General features: G+C 42.6%; 1 long non-coding RNA gene across 1 annotated transcript; it reads right to left on the bottom strand.

Moving 5' to 3' along the window:
- Positions 1-3518: 3518 nt before the first annotated feature.
- Positions 3519-18134, bottom strand: LOC143428371 (uncharacterized). Its single transcript, XR_013102416.1, has 2 exons — positions 18025-18134; positions 3519-3818 (listed from the first exon to the last, which is right to left on the bottom strand). It is a non-coding gene; the product is annotated as an uncharacterized LOC143428371 (long non-coding RNA).
- Between the last annotated feature and the right edge of the window lie 349 nt (positions 18135-18483).

Consider the following 18483-nt stretch of genomic DNA (forward strand, 5'->3'; position numbering starts at 1 on the left):
CGATTGGCCTGTTTAGTATCTCGTTTGTAGTAACATCTTCTCGTGTCGTTGAGTGAATCTTTACTTTATTTCGTTGATTTCGATTTACTGATACATCGAGTAACTCGCGAAAAACATACAGTGAGAAGAGAAGAAGCTAACCAGGTACAATATTTGATTACAATTTTATTCTTCAAAAATAAATTGGTAATTATAACCGTGGTACTTCGATAATGATATTACATATCAGATTCTTAACTTTTATATAAAGTACGTATAGGATGGTAGTTTGAGATTGTAATATTTGCTTTTATCGATACATCGGAATTGTTATCAGTTATAAAGTAAAATTTGATAAGGCTTGTCAAATTTTCTATGCTAGAGGTTAGTAATATATCTGTAAAAGTTGCATTTAAATTCAACCAATCACAAAAGAGTTACCCTGTTTAGCCGACGAAATGTATCACTACTTTTGTGGTATATTCGTGAGCTTCCTTATCGACTACTTAGTATTCTCAATCGTTATCCCGTCGATAGTTTTATTTTTATTAAAATTTGTTTAATCAATGCATAATTGATACTCGTAAATCTAAATAAACTTTTGTGAATTTTTATTTTAGTTTCGTTTTCGTCGGTTATGTATTTCTTTACAATTGTTTATATGTAATATGATCTTAAAATAAGTAATTCTATAATTATTCATTTATTTGAACTGCTTTATTTGATTACAGTTTATTATGCCGTTCAAGTGAGAGAAAACTAGGATTTTCTACCATTTTGTCAGCAATGGTTCCTATGGCAGCCTTACTTTCTACTGGCTGTGGTAACATTTCTGATGACTTCCTTTGAGCTATCCCGTTTATCTGCTGTGGTGAGTCGCATGCTTTTAAGTTTTTCTTTTGTAGTCATTTAACCATGTCGTACAACAAAAGGTTTAAACCGTTATACACGACTGGTTGTATTTATATAGAATTTATTTAACCAGTCCAGTGACAATAACAATGCGCGACAACGTTTTACCGATCGATCAATTTTAAATTATATTAGTTACCTTCTGAGTAAACTCAGTGAATAATGAAAACACGGAAGTTGAAACCACAGAGTGGGAAAATTCGAATAACTAACCGCGCAATTTAATTTCGGTTGAAACATAATAATATCTCTTTTTATAATAAATAATATAATCAGGAGGGAGAAACATATATTGAGCGTTGTTTATAAAATTGTTAAAAATGAAATTGAAAAATTTGGTCGTTATATCGCCGATGAAGATAACAAGTCTATCTTTAAGGCCTCTATAAAATTATTATTCGAGAAAAGTTTCTATTAATTTATTATTATATTAGGAGAATGTATTTTCATTTTAATTTACTTTTTCCTTGTATTAATATTAGATCAAGAGAATTTGCTACAGTTAAATTTTCCCGTTCTTACATCATTCTGATCGATATTCATAATGATTCTGTTATCAAATGCGTCACGAGTAGAACCACTGGTTCACAAGCCACTGTGCAACGAGTTCACCTATGCAACCATTACTTGCAAACCGTTTCGCGTAATCAAGCGTGTCGCAAGATATCATGAATGAATCGTTTCATGTTTATCCTTTTATTTTCTTCTGTGCAATCCACAAGTATACTCGCGCAAAAGAAATTACATTGTGCGAAGGCCCTTTTGTTTTACACGTTGCGAATTACACGTTATTATAAATAAGCTACTTACATCACGAAGTATTTGTTTACTCAGCGATATCGCATTATTTAACATATCGTATCATAATTACAATCTCGTATTGGGTTCGACTCTTTAAAAAATAAATCACCTACATCTAGCTGCAACGTGTTTAAGTAGTAAAGCAAGTGGACCATGAAAGAACCAGACATTTCCCACATACGATTTTTGCTTGATCGTTACTGCAGTTAATTTTGTAGATACTTTTCTGGTTAAAAGACACTGACAGGAAATTTACAGTTTAGGAAATGAAATAGAAAATTCATCGGTACCTTAATAATTTGCCTCGCTTATCAAGAACGGAAAAATAACGATGTTTATTATCGCGACTATCGCGACTTTAAAGAAGAAAACATTTACTTGCTTCTTAGAAGTGTTACAATGTTCTCATTTACATATTTATGAATAAAGATTATCTGGGATTATCCTAAGTTAACGTCGTGGACATGCAAAAAGTGGGGAACTCGGATACAATTTACGTACTTATCGAGGCAAAAGTGAAATTTAATTCAAGCTAGAGGTTGCTATATGTATTGGGGGATACTTGGTTGCTTTCGTTAAAAAGTATAATGTTTTCTCGCACCAGCGCATAAATTCAACGTTTCGCAGTTTAATTACAATGCGAAATGTGTCACGATTTATTACAGCAATTATCGTGTTAGCGTTTATATCACCATACCGCAAAGAGATCCTGTGATATTAGTCATACCCAGCGTGACCGCCATCGGATTTAACAGAAAATTTTGAATCGACCATAAAAATCGGTATCACGATACTCTGGCATTGATCGCATTCCGTCTGTGCCATTATTTACACCTGGCCTATCGCTACCGTTTCTTACTTACTCGAGTCACTTCGTAATATAAATGAGTACAGACTGTATTTCAATTCTTATCTACTATTGCGAAACATCTTTTAAATAGAATTGCTTCTTAGAAAACTGACATCGACTTTTTCTATGAATATTGCATTCATATGTAATGACGGCCAGCAAATTATATACTATTTAATATTTTCCTGGTAAGGAAAAATATGACGGTACATATGAAACGTCGATATACATTTCGTTGGTTTTTCGAGTTTAAATGAAAATATTTAAACTGTTTTATACGTCTACCACAAGAAACCGGGGAACATTCCGTAGTAACGTGTTCGGTTAATCTTAATATGATATCTACCATCATTTCTCCCAAAGTTACGACGCCATCCATAACAGCAGCGAGAGAAAGAAAAAGGGAAGGAGAGAAAATGAGAGAGAGAGGAAGAGAGAGAAAGGGAAAGAAAAATGAATAATACGAGCATCCTCGAAAATCATGTACGTAAAGTATCTCCCATTCCGCTGCAGCGCGTCGACTTCGTATTCATGCGACTTGATACGAAACGATCCGGCCCCCAGAGGGTTAATAAAGCAGAAATCGTAACGTCACCAGAGAGGGCAGGTCGGCGCGTTTTCGTCGAAGGGGGATCGAGGATCCAATTAGAGGATACGCGGTCTTATTGCGCGGTGAAATATAAATCTCGGAAGGACGAGCAAGCACCGGGAACGGTAGCAGGCAACGCCCTCGGGAAGAACGATCGAAAAGGAGCTAAGAGCAGCAAGATCGGACGACAACCGCGCGCAGGGATGGCGGACACGACCGAACCGAGGGAGATCAAAATCGAGGAAAAAGAAGGGGGTAGAAGGGCGAGAGGAGGCCGGGGGATACTGTTGGCTTCAAATCAAGGACCAGACGAACCGGTCTACCCCTCCGCGAGATGCGTCTAATTTTTTTCCCCGTTCTTCTCCCTTTTTTTCTTTCTTTCTTTCCCCTCCTCTCTCTCCCCATCTCTTTCTCTTGGTTCCTCCTGTCTCCGTGTTCGACCAGAGCCACCTTTTTTCTTCCTCTTCCACTTCTTCCACCTATGGGTCCTCTTCATCGTTCTCTCGTTTTATTCCACGGAGATGCCCGCAGGTGTTCGGTGAGGGGGGGGCGTGTGTGTGGACTGACCAAAAATCTTGCCCGCGAGCCCCGATTTCCGACCCCTTTGTCGCTGTCCTGCCCGGTGGTGGAACTCTCTCGATCATCACGCGATCCTCTTGATCCGGCTCACGGCGAAGGAGGTGTTAACTGGAAGGAATTATTTCGTGTAAGTGTCGCCGCTGCTCAGCAGCTGGGAACGGGAGCGGAAAGAATAACAGGGGTTTTCTGCCGCGAGAGGGATGGTGTCAGCCTTTCTCTCACTCGTTTCTCTATTCAAAATGGAGAATACCTTGGATCGAGGAAAATCTGCCTTTAACGCGACCGATAGCGTTAACGATTAGTCGTTGGAGGTTGGACAGAGATAAATGCTCGAAAGGAATTCAGATTCAGAATGTTACTTCGATCGATTTGACGAGGAATAAATGCAAGTTGAAAGATCTTAATGGTCTGTAAGTGGCGATTAAGCCAGATGATTCGGTGATTCTGAACGGATCGCGTGGATATCTGAAATATTTTATATGTCGGCTGTTGTCGAATATCGACTGACGATGTTCAATTAGCCGTTTCGTGTCGGTGAACATTTTTTTACGATAATTAACTACGAAAGTTAATTTATGTAGGAATCAATATTTTTCAACATGAAAAGTAAGATATAGAAGGACGACAATTACTGTTTTATCCTCGTTCTTCGGGGTCGACAGAACTGTAGTGAAAATGATGTTCACGTGTTCGCTCGGACGTTCCGTGACGCCACCAATTGACACTATAGACGTGACTACAATAAATAGCATTTTTTTTACTGCCTCAACAACGACCAAGGCACGTTTTCGATTGCAGCACGTATGCCTGTTTTATCCGATAAATAATAACGCTCTTTAATATTCGGGTGATGCAATAAATATTCCAAGCACCGCATATGCATATTTTATATTCTTGGCCCCGCTCGATACGTCCACGCCGTGCGCGTCTGCGTAACATTTTTTCAAGAGAAGTTCCACGTTCGAACGATGAAGTGGCAATCGCGGATAATCAATCACGGATAGGCAATCGAACGATGTGTTACATCGACGTGTAGCAGGAAAGAGAAGAAAAGGAAAAAGGTTCGATTCCCTCGCAATGAGTAACCTGTCGATCAGCCTCGAACAGTGAGTTCCAGGCTCACGTGATGATATTTCGTGGTATCACGCGATCCACCTCGCAGAACAACCACGAAACACTGGCTTATAAGCGAGCGAGAAGAAAGTTCAAGGTGACCCGACGTTTATTCAGGATCGGCGACCCTTCGAGTCGTTCAGGATTCGTTTAGAAAACGTTCGGTAGGAGGAAATCACACGGCTGTGCCGTGAATACGACGGGAATACTTAAGGAGGTGCATTGCTGCACGGTTCCTCGATTCGAATGCAAAGCCGGATCGTAAAAGGCGCAGCGAATGGCTCTTAACATTTTCTCTACGAACAGATTTCGATTTTGCCGGCGTTTCTGAGACCGCGACGGCTTTCCGCCGTTTCTCGTTTTTCTTCGTCCTTTTTTTTTGTTCTTTTCTTTTTTTTTTCCTCTCCAAGCGAACATCTTGCCAACGCCTCGCGTTCGAAGTTCGCTCGCATCTTTTACAAAAGTCGTAGTTAGAGATAATTTCGATGTAACGATGCATCGGTTGTTTGTCCGTAGAATTTCTAGGAGAAATTACGAATCGTTCAGGCGACCCGTTTACGTTATAGATCTAGTGTTAAGTGGCGGTAGAAGAATGTGCTTTCGTTTGTTGGTTTCTCTCCTTTGCAGCGTTCAATTAGTACCGTGTGAATTGGCATAACGAATTAGATGGAAATTCATCGTACAACCGTAGCTGGGGTGTACATCATAAAGGTACACCGCTATAAATTCGAACATCTCTGAAATACAGCCACGGGATTTTCGAACGCGAACGAATTACCCGGGTAAAGCGTAATGAGAGGAACATCACGCCTTTCTCGAGGAGATAATTTGCATGCGACCAGCCGATGAATAATTTCGCTCGACACGGAGTGAAAATCGCGACGAGCGATCGATTGCTCGCAGGCACGCAATACAGAAGTCCCTCTTCTAATATGGAAGAATTTTTTTTCCAAGGGAAATTACGATCTCGCGAATGCGAACAAAAAATCCGATCCGATCGTCTCTCTTTCAACCTTTCCTATAAGGATATCCCATAGGAACGAATTAAAAAGATTAATAAGCGTCATCGTTCTTGTTGCGTGGAAACGAGCGTCCCTTAATCGTCGACGATGATGTATTGTCATAAACTATCAAATTTAGAATACCCGGCGATAGTTTAATTATTTATGCAAATACAACACACCGTGGAATGATGTTATCGTTCGAGAGCAGTTTGCTCGGCATGGACCGCGGACGCTTTCAGCTCATCAATTCGATGTTAATTTTAACAAACAGAAGCGTATCACGCGAACGGCTCTTCTGCCAATTCGTTTTGCTTCACCTTCGCGAACGTACGCGTGCCTTTTTCAATTAATTCACGGTTCTTCCACGATATTACCGCTCCGTGATTATTTTTCTCTTTACGCGCTGGATGGCCTGTAATGGCACGCGAGGCCCCAGCAATTTATTAATATGGAAATACGCGGCAAGACGCTCGAAAGTTACAATTTCACAATTTCGTTGAAGCGATCGTGACTCGATCGAGCGGCGGAGCGTGTCGAGGGTGGTTTTATGGCGACTTAAAGGCCCGTATTTTCGAGCCGCGTAGGGTACCATTGATCCGACGCGACGCGTCGAGGGGGGGTGACAGTGCGGGTGGACGAGCAATTTAGAAATCAGTTCGAGTGGTCTGGCGAGATGCGGGCTCTCGCATCTGGTGGAACCGAGAAACGTGGATTCGTCTAGGTACGATTGCCCGGTCGCGTGTCCCACATCCGCGGTGGTTCAGCTTCGGATTAAACAGCTTTTCAATTTCTTCCTTCCCACGGGAATATTTGATATACGATTCGAGGTGCGAACGGTTTCCCACACCGAGAATGGTAACGGTAAATGGCAACTTGAGGATTACGGTGATTAGAGCGCACTGTCAAGGTAATAAAGAGTATCGATCCCGCGGTAAATCATCGCGATTAAAGACGCAGAAACGTAAGATCGTGCAGACGGGAACCAATCACGCGGTCGTGTTTACGCAAGAGGAAGAGAAAAAAGGGAAACGTGGAGGAGAGGAGAGAAAAAAGCGCGGGGCCCCGGCATAGGCTGGCCGGTGAAACTCTCTGCGGTAGCGAATTCTTGCGTGGTTCTCCGTCGAAAATGTCCGGCGGAACGAAGGGTGAAATAAAGAAAGAGGAAAAAAGAGAAGGTGGCCGACGACGCCGAGGGCCACGGTGGAAGAAGAAGTAAGAGTCGTAAAACGGGTTCTCCTGGCCCCCCCTCGGGGCCGCGTTTCGCCTCGTCCTTTTTTAACCGAGCCTTCGATCTTTCGCGTTAAACACCGCAATGTTTTAACGAGCAACCAACGACAAGCTTACCGCTCAAAAATCCGCGACAGTTTCCGGTTTCGCCTCACCACGCGTGATCGCGACCTTTTACGGCCGATTACGGTTCATCGTTGAAAGCTACACGGCAATTTATTTACGTTTCTGAGAAAAGTACTTCAGTCTGGTTCCACGCGGGGCTTTCGATAATTTGTTTCGAACGACGTTACGTTGCTTTTCAGCATACGAGTTTATAACTTAAGTCAACTCTCAGTCGAGGGCATCTGTGCGTAGTTTGGCTAGAAAAATTCCGAGAAGTAACGGCTTCGTTTAATAGTCGTTCACTTTCGTCTTATCGAGGAAATACGTATTCGTAATCTATTTGATTGAATATCGTAGAATTTATAGGAGAAGCGCGAAGAGTGACGAACTCCCTTCGACAAAGATGGCGTCGATGGCCAATCGAGCATCCATGAAATCGCTAATAGCGCTGGCTCCGCAGGCGAAGTGTTAAAATTCATAATTGCACGTGTAAACGCGGGAAAAATCGGAACGACGGATTATCGTGGAGGAAAGTTAAGCAGCGAAATATTCATATAATTGCCGCGTTCGTTATGCGCGCATCGCTCGGCGAAGACGCGAGTGACCTTCCAGCAAGGCCATCGCGGCGATGATACTTTTTACGTTCGCCGCGAAAAATGTTAAGTTTCGCCTCTCCTCGTATTTACCACCACTCCGGCTCTTGCGAAACGGGTTCGCCGGTGAAATAATTAAACGCGAACATAATTATCATTCGCGCGCAAGGTTAAGTATGCACAGGCTAGCGTAAAAATATAATGGAAGCCTTCGGTTCCTGAAGCGCCGCTTAACTAAGTAACGAGGCCGTGATCGAGGGGAAAAAAGGAACGTATTATGTTAATGATCCATTGGTTTATCGCTGTGAATGGCGATCGAAGACAAGGTGAGGTAATAAAAGTTTCTCAATGGAGTTTGCCGATGTCATCGGCAGTAAGTGCGCGAAATTTCTTAAGCGGTAGAAACGAACCTTCGCGGATGCATTTACAGGTTCTCGTAGAAAGCGATTTTGCAATTCCGGCGAGCACGATTGAAATTTGAAATATCAAATTACTCCATTTTATCAGGAATTCTGAGGAATTTCTTCGCCAATGATAAATATTAATTTGCATATTTTACTGATATGCAACAGATCTTATCGCAATTCTCGTTTAATTCAGAATACTTATCTGAGAATAATGATGATTACTCTTATCTTGTATATACATATTCGTTTTAAATACGAAATGCGATGGGAGCGTATTTTCGTTCCCGGTAAAAATGACTTCATCCCCGAGCAAAGAGCACGGCAGTACGCGTTTCGCTTTATCTATTCACTCTCGATTTCGTTTCTTCAACCCTATCTCGAACACTTGTCGCGTTTCACACTCGGTCTCGTTTCGAACTGTCCCCTTTATCTTTCGCCGAGTTACAAAACGCAAAAACCGCCGGCCATAACATCTGTTACACCTCGATAAAATTAAAGTGTTTACGCTGCAATTTACGCGGCAGTAGAACGGAAAAATATATGAACGAACTTGCATTCCACGGGCTCCACCGAACGCATCCGTGAGGCTTCCCTCACACGCAACGATCACTCGCGAACCTTCATTCCACGATCGCCGCGTATATTTATATTATGCCGTATATCGCCGTACAGGTTTTACGCGTAAAAGTAAAAGCTTTCCGTTGTAAAAGCCAAGTAGAATGAAAAGGTGAAATCATATCTCGCTCTCCTCAATATCCTCGGCTGAACACTTTTTTCGCATCGGCATTCGCGTCTTCGATCTATCGTTTGTCTATCCGTTATCAAAGTAGAACGTTCGTAAATTATTTTCTTGCCGTATTACGACCATCTATCCGTCAGAGTTAATTGATAAGAACAAAGTTATATCTGTTACGCAATCGTTTAATAGATCGATCGATCTCTCCCTCTGTACTCTCATTCCGCTACAAAGGAATGCCACACCTAAAGGAGAACAATATTTCGCAAGCATTGAGTAGCACAGTTATCGATTCAGTCGTTCACACGATCGATCGATCGACTTTTTGCGTCTCAGACAGCTCGAGTATCGTTTGAGATGATGTTCTCTACGAAAAACTACAGTGGAGCGTCTTTGAAATTCGCGCGTGGCGTAGCGAACTCTCATTCGCTGCAGAGCTTACCAGATTTCCACGCGCGTGATTCGTTCGGTGTGAAAACGGCCTAAAGCTGTGCGAACAATAAATAGAGTACTACGCCCGCGATTTTTCTCTTATCGCCGACTGCTAACAGCCTGCTTTTCCTACCGAGACCGGTTCTTTTAATGAGCCCCCGTTAATTATTGTCATTCGTTGTTTGAACGCTCTAAACAAACTTAATCCGCGGGAACGCGTCGACTCTTTGCGCAGCAAATCATTCTGTCCCGTCGCGCGCGGATTTTCAACGAATTTATAGGGCACACTTTTTAAAATTACACTTTTCCGCTAGCCTGCTGCCAGGTTAAGGTGAATTATACGAATTAATTTGAATGCGCCGGTCATTTATAAAACGTCCCATTCTTCGTGACTTCCTCGTTACTTTTCCCCTGAACCCTGCCGGTTTCGCGCAACAGCCTAAGCAAGAAAGTGAGCACGTCGTACATCGGCGAACCTGATTTATTACAGCGTGGCTGAATTTACTCGAACGGAAAATATTGCGGTATTTATGATGAGACAGGAAATGACCTGTGCACCGCGTGCTGGATTGCAGCCCCGGAGAAGCAATTAATCGCGCGCCCAGTATTGTGCGCGGGCAACTCGAAAACCCGAAGACAGCAATTAGAGGAAGGCGTTCACTTTTGACGGAGGAGCCGCCGTTCCTCTTTCGAGGGGGGGTGCCACGGATCGTGCTCCTCTTCGATGACGGGGCAGGAATCGAAATGAATTCGGCTGGCGAAATTTCAATGGTCCAAATAGTCCTCGTTTAGCTCCGTCTACGATAAAGACCCTTAAATGGGAGGGGAGTTCATTAATGCGGATGATTTTCGAGCACCTTCGTCGAAGTATTTTAATCGCGCTTAATAATTATACAGGTGGCTACATTTCTAGCGCACGAACGCGCGATGGTGGATAAAAATTGTAGAGAAATGTATCTTCTGAATTACCTGTCCCGATAACATTGTATCAAATTCATTGAGATTATTGTATTTGACGAGCGTATCGATGGTAGATGTACATTCGCTGTTTAATTTCTTCTCTTCTGCCGCTGTCATGTATCGCGCAGCGAAGTTGGTGACGTTCCGAGACACCCTTCGCGAAACTGGTTTGCTCAATCGCGTCTCATTAATCATTGTTCGTTATTCATTGCTTATCGATTACTGAGTATCCTTAAAACTTGTTTAAATTTAATTTACATACGGATCGTACTGCGCGGCCTCGCATCGTCAACCCTGATCAGTTTTCACTGTTGCACAACCACGACCGTCTTGGATGTAACCGTGAAACCAGGTCTCCTCTTAATACTCGATTAATCGGTAGCCCTTGCTTTATTATTTTCCCAGTTAAATACTCGACTGCCGTGCTTAGTCTCCTTTCGTTCCTTTATTCGTTACCGTTCGTCTTTGCTCTCTCTCTCTCTCTCTCTCTCTCTCTCTCTCTCTCTCTCTCTCTCTCTTTCTCTCTGCTACGCCTTCCAAGCGTTCCACTATTTTTGAACAGAGCTGTACAGAGCTGTACGGGGAAATTTATTCCAGCCAAGCTTATTTCGAAAAGCGGCTATTCGTCGAGCAGGCATTTCACAATTCCTTTACGAGTTGTTCGCGCGTGCATTTCACGAGTTAACATTTAACACTCTGTCCTTTAAACTTAACGAACACGCTGTTGAAAAAAGAAAGAGAATGACGGAAAAGAAAAAATGATGCGAGGATAGGACAAGAGGCGAAGCGAGTTCTATTGGTATTTGCTTGTACGAGGTATGCGGCATAAGGTTCTCGGCCTTTGACCTCTGGAAGCTCGTCATGGAAAATCCGTCATGGCGACCCCTTCTTTTCCATGGAAGACCTCTTTGTAATGCACGATGGCGGAAAGCATACGCCGTGGTATTTCAATCGTGTCGCCTGTGCATCATGACCGCCGCAATCGCGAATGCAGCGACTTTCATTATTCCCCTTCGCTCTTCCGCGATATCGATGTTTCGTTGCACTTCGCCAGATCAAAGAAACGCTCCTTTCGACCGGCGCTTCGTCGTTTATCCCCTTCTTCAAGCTCTGCCGCTAATTAAATTGCCATTTTTCAACAGTCTCTCGATTTCAAAGGGTCGACGGATCCGATACCAGTTCGAATAACGCTTTTGGCAATTTTTAGCAGCGCGGCGATAGATCATATGCTCGACGTTTCCGGCGTGAGGGATATATTTTTTATTCACGATAAATCAAGGTCAATAACAATACATGAATACAATACCTTCTTTCATTATATAAAGGAATATAAATTAATTTGTTCCCTCTCATTAATTCCCGTTCGTGCTCAAAAATCTAAATTTATTCGCAGTGAACTCAGATTGAAGTTGAAAAATTTATGAACAATACTATTTCCACGTAAATTAATGCGGTACACCGTCTCACGACTATCGCCCACATGGATGTTTTGTAAATGTTCCTCCATGTTCAACGAAATGAATTATTTATGGCGGAACGTTACACTCATCGAAGCAGGGAATTATTCTTCCGTCGAAGTTGAAAGTTCTAATTATGCTTATTAAATTTCAGCAGCGATCCACTTCGAATCACATCTTGTGTTTATTTCACCCGATAAGAGGCGAAGTAATATTTAGGGCAATAGTACTAGTCCACTCTGATTATCTCGACTATATTCTGTAATTAAAGGTCCCGAAATACAGTAATATAGCGAATCATAATTTTTAATTAAGAGAAGCGACGAGTTAATTGCCGGCAAGATCGTTACTCCTCCTGTGAGACAGGACTGGTTTTTTACACCTCCAAAAATAGCTTGCTATTCTGTTAAAATGTTTCCATATTTTTGTACCATTAAAGCATGCTTCAAATGTTTCATCTTCTTTTTTATGAAATCGTTTACAAAACGGCGAATATCGTTCAATGCTAATTAATTAAAAAAACAGGTATCCACGTCACGCGTCTCAGAATACACGTGACGCTGACCTCTACCCGTCGGATTTAATTAAAATAAAATCGAGGGAAACTCGAAGAATCGGTGATACGATGCCGTGATCTAGCGAGCCGAAGAATTGGCGTACACATAAAGAATAGGGTGGGGATAAATTACACCTTATGGCAGCCTTCCAAGACACTTCTTGTGTAACACTGCACACCATGAATCGTAAATAACGTCGGTGAAATAATGTACTTCCTTGTTATAATATTTCGAGTTTCTGTCAATGCTGGTGTAATTAATTGCCCACCTTTTCGCCGTCCATCACGAAAGCTAAATGCGTATGCGTAATTCAGGACGGAAGAGATTAGTCTGGGTAACACAGATTTCCTGGATGTAAACTGTTGCCAATGTGCCATAAATAAATTGAATAAATTCAATTTCGTTTCATCCTCTATAGAGACGTTACGATCTCTCGTAGCTTCGGAGAACTCGTAACAAGAAGAAAGACAATCGTACAGAAATAAAAGGTTGGCGAGGCATCGGGACGTTCGAAAGTTGATATCGAATTCCAGTAGTATCGTATCAATTATACAAATTGATCGGCAACAAAACGCAAAGAAACACGTAATTGCGAAACAACAGACGGACGACGGGAGGTTTTCCATGCGAATAATTTATCGCCGAGCTAGGAGCGTCATTCGAAAGGAAGAATAATCGCAGACGGAAGAAGTGGATAAAAATTGCGGGTGTAGAAAAATGGAAAGTTCAATCGAGAGAAAGTGATCAAAGCATAGAGACGTTACAAGTGAGAGGAGATATATTTCGAAACGAGTGAGAGAGGACAAATAATATTCGTCGGTGAATCGCATTCCTCTAGTGAATCGTGTCGAAGCTGTTATAATATTATCGGACGTCTTTCAAATGGTACGACGCTCCGTTTCTAACGCTCTATTATTCATCGTTTATCCGTAATTTTCGCTAGCAAAGAATTCCCCGTGAAGTTGATTGAATTCTCAAGAATCCCCGACGTCCATTTCGTTCATCGCTCGCAGGTAAAAACATACACGGAGCGCCGTTAAAGGAACATTATCGCGTACCGCGGCTAATTTTTATCGCTGGACCGTTTCGATGCACAAATACCATTAATAATGATTTAACACGGCCACGATTCCGTAGCCCGGCTGGAAATAGTAAATCTTTGCGTAGAACGCGCGGTTACATCGGCATCGACAGTTTCATGGCTTTGCTTAACGTAACAGTGACCCGTGGTGGACTTTGTAAGTAGCCAGTTGTTACTCGGCAATTTTCAACAGCAGGCGCTTGTCATTAAACGTCAGCGTCACTCTTGGCCACTTAAGGCCATCACGCTTAAAACGAATCGACCAATCGCTGCCCGTAAATACCGCCATCCTAGTAAGTCGATGTGCACCATGCACAAAGTTAAATCTCCTACGGCCGTCGAAGTGATGCTCGATCGTTTTCTAGCTCGGATCCACGACCGATTGTGTACAGAACCAATGATATCAGCGAGAAATTAGCATAAAACTTACTAAAAAGTAGTTACAGCGTGCTATTTTGTAACGGATTGGTTACGAAACGCTGTAAAATATCAGATTTATGAATATGTACTCTCTTAAGAAGGTTTTTCAAAAACCTTGGAACCATTTATAACATGTTAACGAGGCTCACTGTTGCGAAACGTTTACGCGCGTACCTACTTTTCCTCTCGCTAGACGTACCGATAGTTTCACAAAAAAGGATCGTTATTAAAAATTGAATTTACGAACAGGATACGCCGGTGACTGCCACATAATGATGATTGGTACGCATTCGTAATAATATCGTGCATCGAATCACTGAGGATCCGTTCGTCAAAAGGAAAGTGCGATTATATGATTACTCATCGCGTAAAAAGCGACATGCGAGGGGGGAATAGAAAGTACTTCTGTCGTTTAAATGAATGTAAATGTAATTACGACGCAAGGCCCCCATTCATACGCGTCATTTTTCAGGTATCGTTAATCTACACGCGACAAAAAATCTGCGCTATTATAACACGCCGGATCGTTCTTTCTGCTGCCCGCTCGTTTCGTTTCTTCACTTTCACCGAATCATTGATGAAAATTTACGCTATCTATTAACGTCCGTTCGAAATTCTGTGCATCTAAATGATTAAGCTCCTTCTTCGCTTTCATCGTGCGCCCATACTTTCACGCGGTCAGTGAAAACGGACAATTACGGCCAGTGACGACGTCGCGAGACTCTGATGGATGTTTACTTCTACCTTACCACGATCTTTTAGAATTTTCAGAGAAATCGCAACTTCTTTTTAGTAATATTCATATTTGCATCGAACGGTAAACAGGTCGATTCGATACAAACAGACGAATCGGTATAAATAGATCAGCGCAATCGACTCAAGTTGCGCAACGTTCGTATCCTACGCGAATAACACACCGCCAAGATTAAGTTAGGGGCGTTAGATAGGTTTTTTTTCATTTAAAAATATATCACACTATTGCTTTCGCGAAGTACCGATAGATCGATGGTTTTAACACCGTTTTACGGACACACTTTGTACATCGAGTGGACATAGGCAAATCTGATGGTGCGCGTACGTGGGAACGCGAATGTGTATTTGTATCGTGTATAATATTGCAGTCAGCGATAAGACGTACAAGTAGGTATGAAAACAAACAACGCCACATGCAAATGATCATATTTTCTTCGATGGATTTTTACGACACTTTTTCGCTCCCGAGCGGAATTTATGGAGACAGAATTCACGGCGGAATTAACCACGACTTTATTCCACCGCCTTTTGGAATACGATGTGACTTACTACGCCGGATCTTAAACGCAATTTGCATGCCGATATTATGAAATAATGACGAATTATTTACAAGCACTTGTTGACAGTCTGCTTGCTCCGATTGCTGGTTTAGTCACCATTGTATTATATAAACGGAATGGAATCGTGGTATTTTAAGAAATAGCAGATTTATTCTATTTTTGAGTATATACAGTCGGCCAGAAAAGTTTCTGTACAGTCGCGCCTCTCAGACCGCAATTAAATCATTTCTATGCGCGGAATGGAGTCGATTAAGAATTTCAAATTTCGAAACAGCACGTGGGAATTATAATAATTAATAATACATATTATCGATGGTTGCTTTTTAACACGCAACGAACAGCCAATCCAGTTTTGCATGTCGAGTTGCGATTCTGCGCGATTCGCTCATTAAAATTTTTAATACTCCGTTACTTCCTTCCACGCTGTGCGCGGGCTATTACAGGATAAAGTTATTCTATTTCCGTGTGTAATATTTGTAGAATATTTCACATTTTAAATGAACGTGCGCTGAAAAAAATGTTCGTAAACTTGGCTCGATTTTTAAGCATTCGAAATTTTATGCACGACGCAGGCAACAGAATTTTCTGCCCGACTGTATGAATAACGAGCAGAAATTTGTAAACTGACTCTAGAAATTTTTAGACATTCGTGACCAAGACCGGTTCAGATTTTTATAGAATGCATCGAACAAAATTTCAACAACACCCCCTCGAATCCGAAACCGGTTTTCGCTTGTTTTGAACTATTTCCGTGCAACTTACGGATTTTAGCAAAAACTCGTTTTCACTCTGTACTCGTTTAATCGTATAAACAAATCGTAACAGCTTTGAACGCGGATAAAATGAACGCGACAATGTGGAAGATCGTTTGCAATTTGTGCGGACGAAAAATTCGCTAGATTCTCGATGGTCGAAGTATAAATGTCGATACGGTTGATTTACGAGTCGCATCCGAGCGATGAAACGTTCGGTTGAAAACTATTTGGCGCCGGTAACTGGCTTTTCTACTGGAAATACCATTTTCAGTAACGCAATCCTCGCTGAAAGGGTATCTACAGGTATCGAGTTACGTTGTAGCTCCATTAATACCAACCAAGTGATGAAATAACATTCGATCGAGATACACTACTGTTTGCGGTGTGACGGTTTCCCTCGATAAAGGGTTATCACTTGTGTTTACTGTCGCATCCGATCCCTGTATTATAAGCCGCTGATTATTTATAAATACGTATGTACCAATGACTGATTAGAACCAACCGGTTGTCGTATTTACTTTCGTTGAAAAATACCAGCGGTTAAGAAAACATTATTGGTTCAACGAATGATTATCTCGGCAAACATGCACCGGGATTGAATTAAAAATTCCTGCCGCGATAATATCGTCACGTTCGGGCTGGAAGGAAAATATGGGGGAAAAAAATCAGTACGAACGATAATAATTAATCTCTCGCTACACGTGCCGATGCGCTAAATAATTTCCTCGCGTCTTTCCAGCTTTTCAGATATCTCATCCCCGCAGACATTTTGTCCGCGCACCTTTCAACGGCTTCCTCGTTGCTCCGTTTCGTTCCTCCGAATCGCACGCATAATCGCAATTCGACGTTCGTAGACACACGCGCGAGTACGTGCACGGACGATCATCATTACTGACACAGCGTATTTTTTGCATATCAAACGCATACGTTTTACATATTTCGACACATACGCTGGGACGAACGTCCGTAGTCCAATCATTATATGGTAAAGTGTGAACCCATCTAGCTCGACCGCTCCTTTTTTTTTCGTTATTCGTGCGTTGTTATTAAACCGTATGAGAAGCGAACACAGTCCGTGCACAGCAGGTGGAAAAAATGAGAAAAAAGCATGGAGCGAATCGTGTACCAGAGAGAAAGAGAGAGAGAGAGAGAGAGAGAAAGAGATCGTGCTCTTTCTTGGCAGCAATCATTTTTGTTACAGCCCGAGGGCACGGAGGAAAATATCAATTACCATTTATGACGTGCCCTCGTGCGAGTCGAAAGAAGAAAAGGAGTAAAACTTTCGCCGTCAATGTGTACCCGTCATTTGTAGTCGGTGCGAGTCGCATTCTCCATGTGAACTATACTGAATGGGTTCCTTTCCATCTCGTCTCTCGCCTTTGCACGGCGTCGACGACAACCGTCTGTATCCGCCACTAAACATGCAGGATGTCTCGTTTAAGAATATAAATGCGAGTATCCTACCTTTCAGGGAAAAGGAAGAAAAAGGAGGAAGGTACTCGCTATTTTAACTCACGTGGACGCGCGGGCCGCACTGCATCGCGTCCTCTCGTCGTTTCTTTTTCAACCAGCAACAGCACAATGCCGGCAACATTTAAATACCGATTCAAACATACTCCAATTGCATTATGCTCTCGATTCCAGCGCAATTAATCGAGGCCTGTTTATACTCCACTTTTTCGTCGTTAATTCATTAAACTCGACATCCTTCGATTCGTTAGAGCGTAACAATGGCCGCCGATGACCTCCATCCGCAGCATAGTCTTCGTTCGCGTAGGTCAGGTTCTATCCATAGCTCGCGTGAAAGAAAAAAGAGAAAAAAAAGAAAAAAGAACCACGTTCCTTTCCACTGGTTCGCGATCTCAGGGAAACAGACTTTCGCCACGGACTGTACCTCGGGACTTGTCTCAAAGACCGTACAGGCACCGTTCACGTGTGAGTAACATACTCACACACGGTGGTTAATTCGTGGTTCGACGGTGCCTGGAAGTGTGCACGGACGTGCGTACAGCCAGAACGATAAGAGAGTCGTACGTGTGAATGGGCGAACCGTCACCTTGAAAAGGAGTAAGTGTCGAAAGAGAGCGTCTTATGTACGATGTAACATACATAATGTAATGGATATGTATCCGTTCGCATGTCGTGGGTACTTACACGGATTGGTGGCGTCCGCGACCGGATCCCGAACTCGCTCGGTGATCCGGGGAGCTCGGTTAGATGGACGCGAGCTGACCAGTGCCACCCAACGCTCCGATTTTTCGTTCGAAGCGAGAATCGTCTCGAGTGATCCACGAGTTTCGCGCGTCTCTTTCATTTCGCATGACGCTTCCTTTTTTTCATTTTTTTTCTTTTTTTCAAATAACTACACGACCACGTCTGTACACAACTCGATCCCAGACTGCTCGCGGCGTCCGTCAACGAAGGCTCGCCGGTGAAATGAAAGATAAGAGAGGGAAACGAAAAATGCGTGTAGAGCCGCGCGAATGTTACGAACCGTTGGTAAATAGGGAGAGTGCGTTATTGAAGCGGCGCGTGTGTGTATGAAGAGCGCGGCTCGTCTCCAAGCTTTCCTTACGTAACGCCGTGAAAAAGTCAAGCGACCGCGGGAACATC

This window comes from Xylocopa sonorina, chromosome 1 (assembly GCF_050948175.1).
Source record: "Xylocopa sonorina isolate GNS202 chromosome 1, iyXylSono1_principal, whole genome shotgun sequence".
Taxonomy (NCBI): domain Eukaryota; kingdom Metazoa; phylum Arthropoda; class Insecta; order Hymenoptera; family Apidae; genus Xylocopa; species Xylocopa sonorina.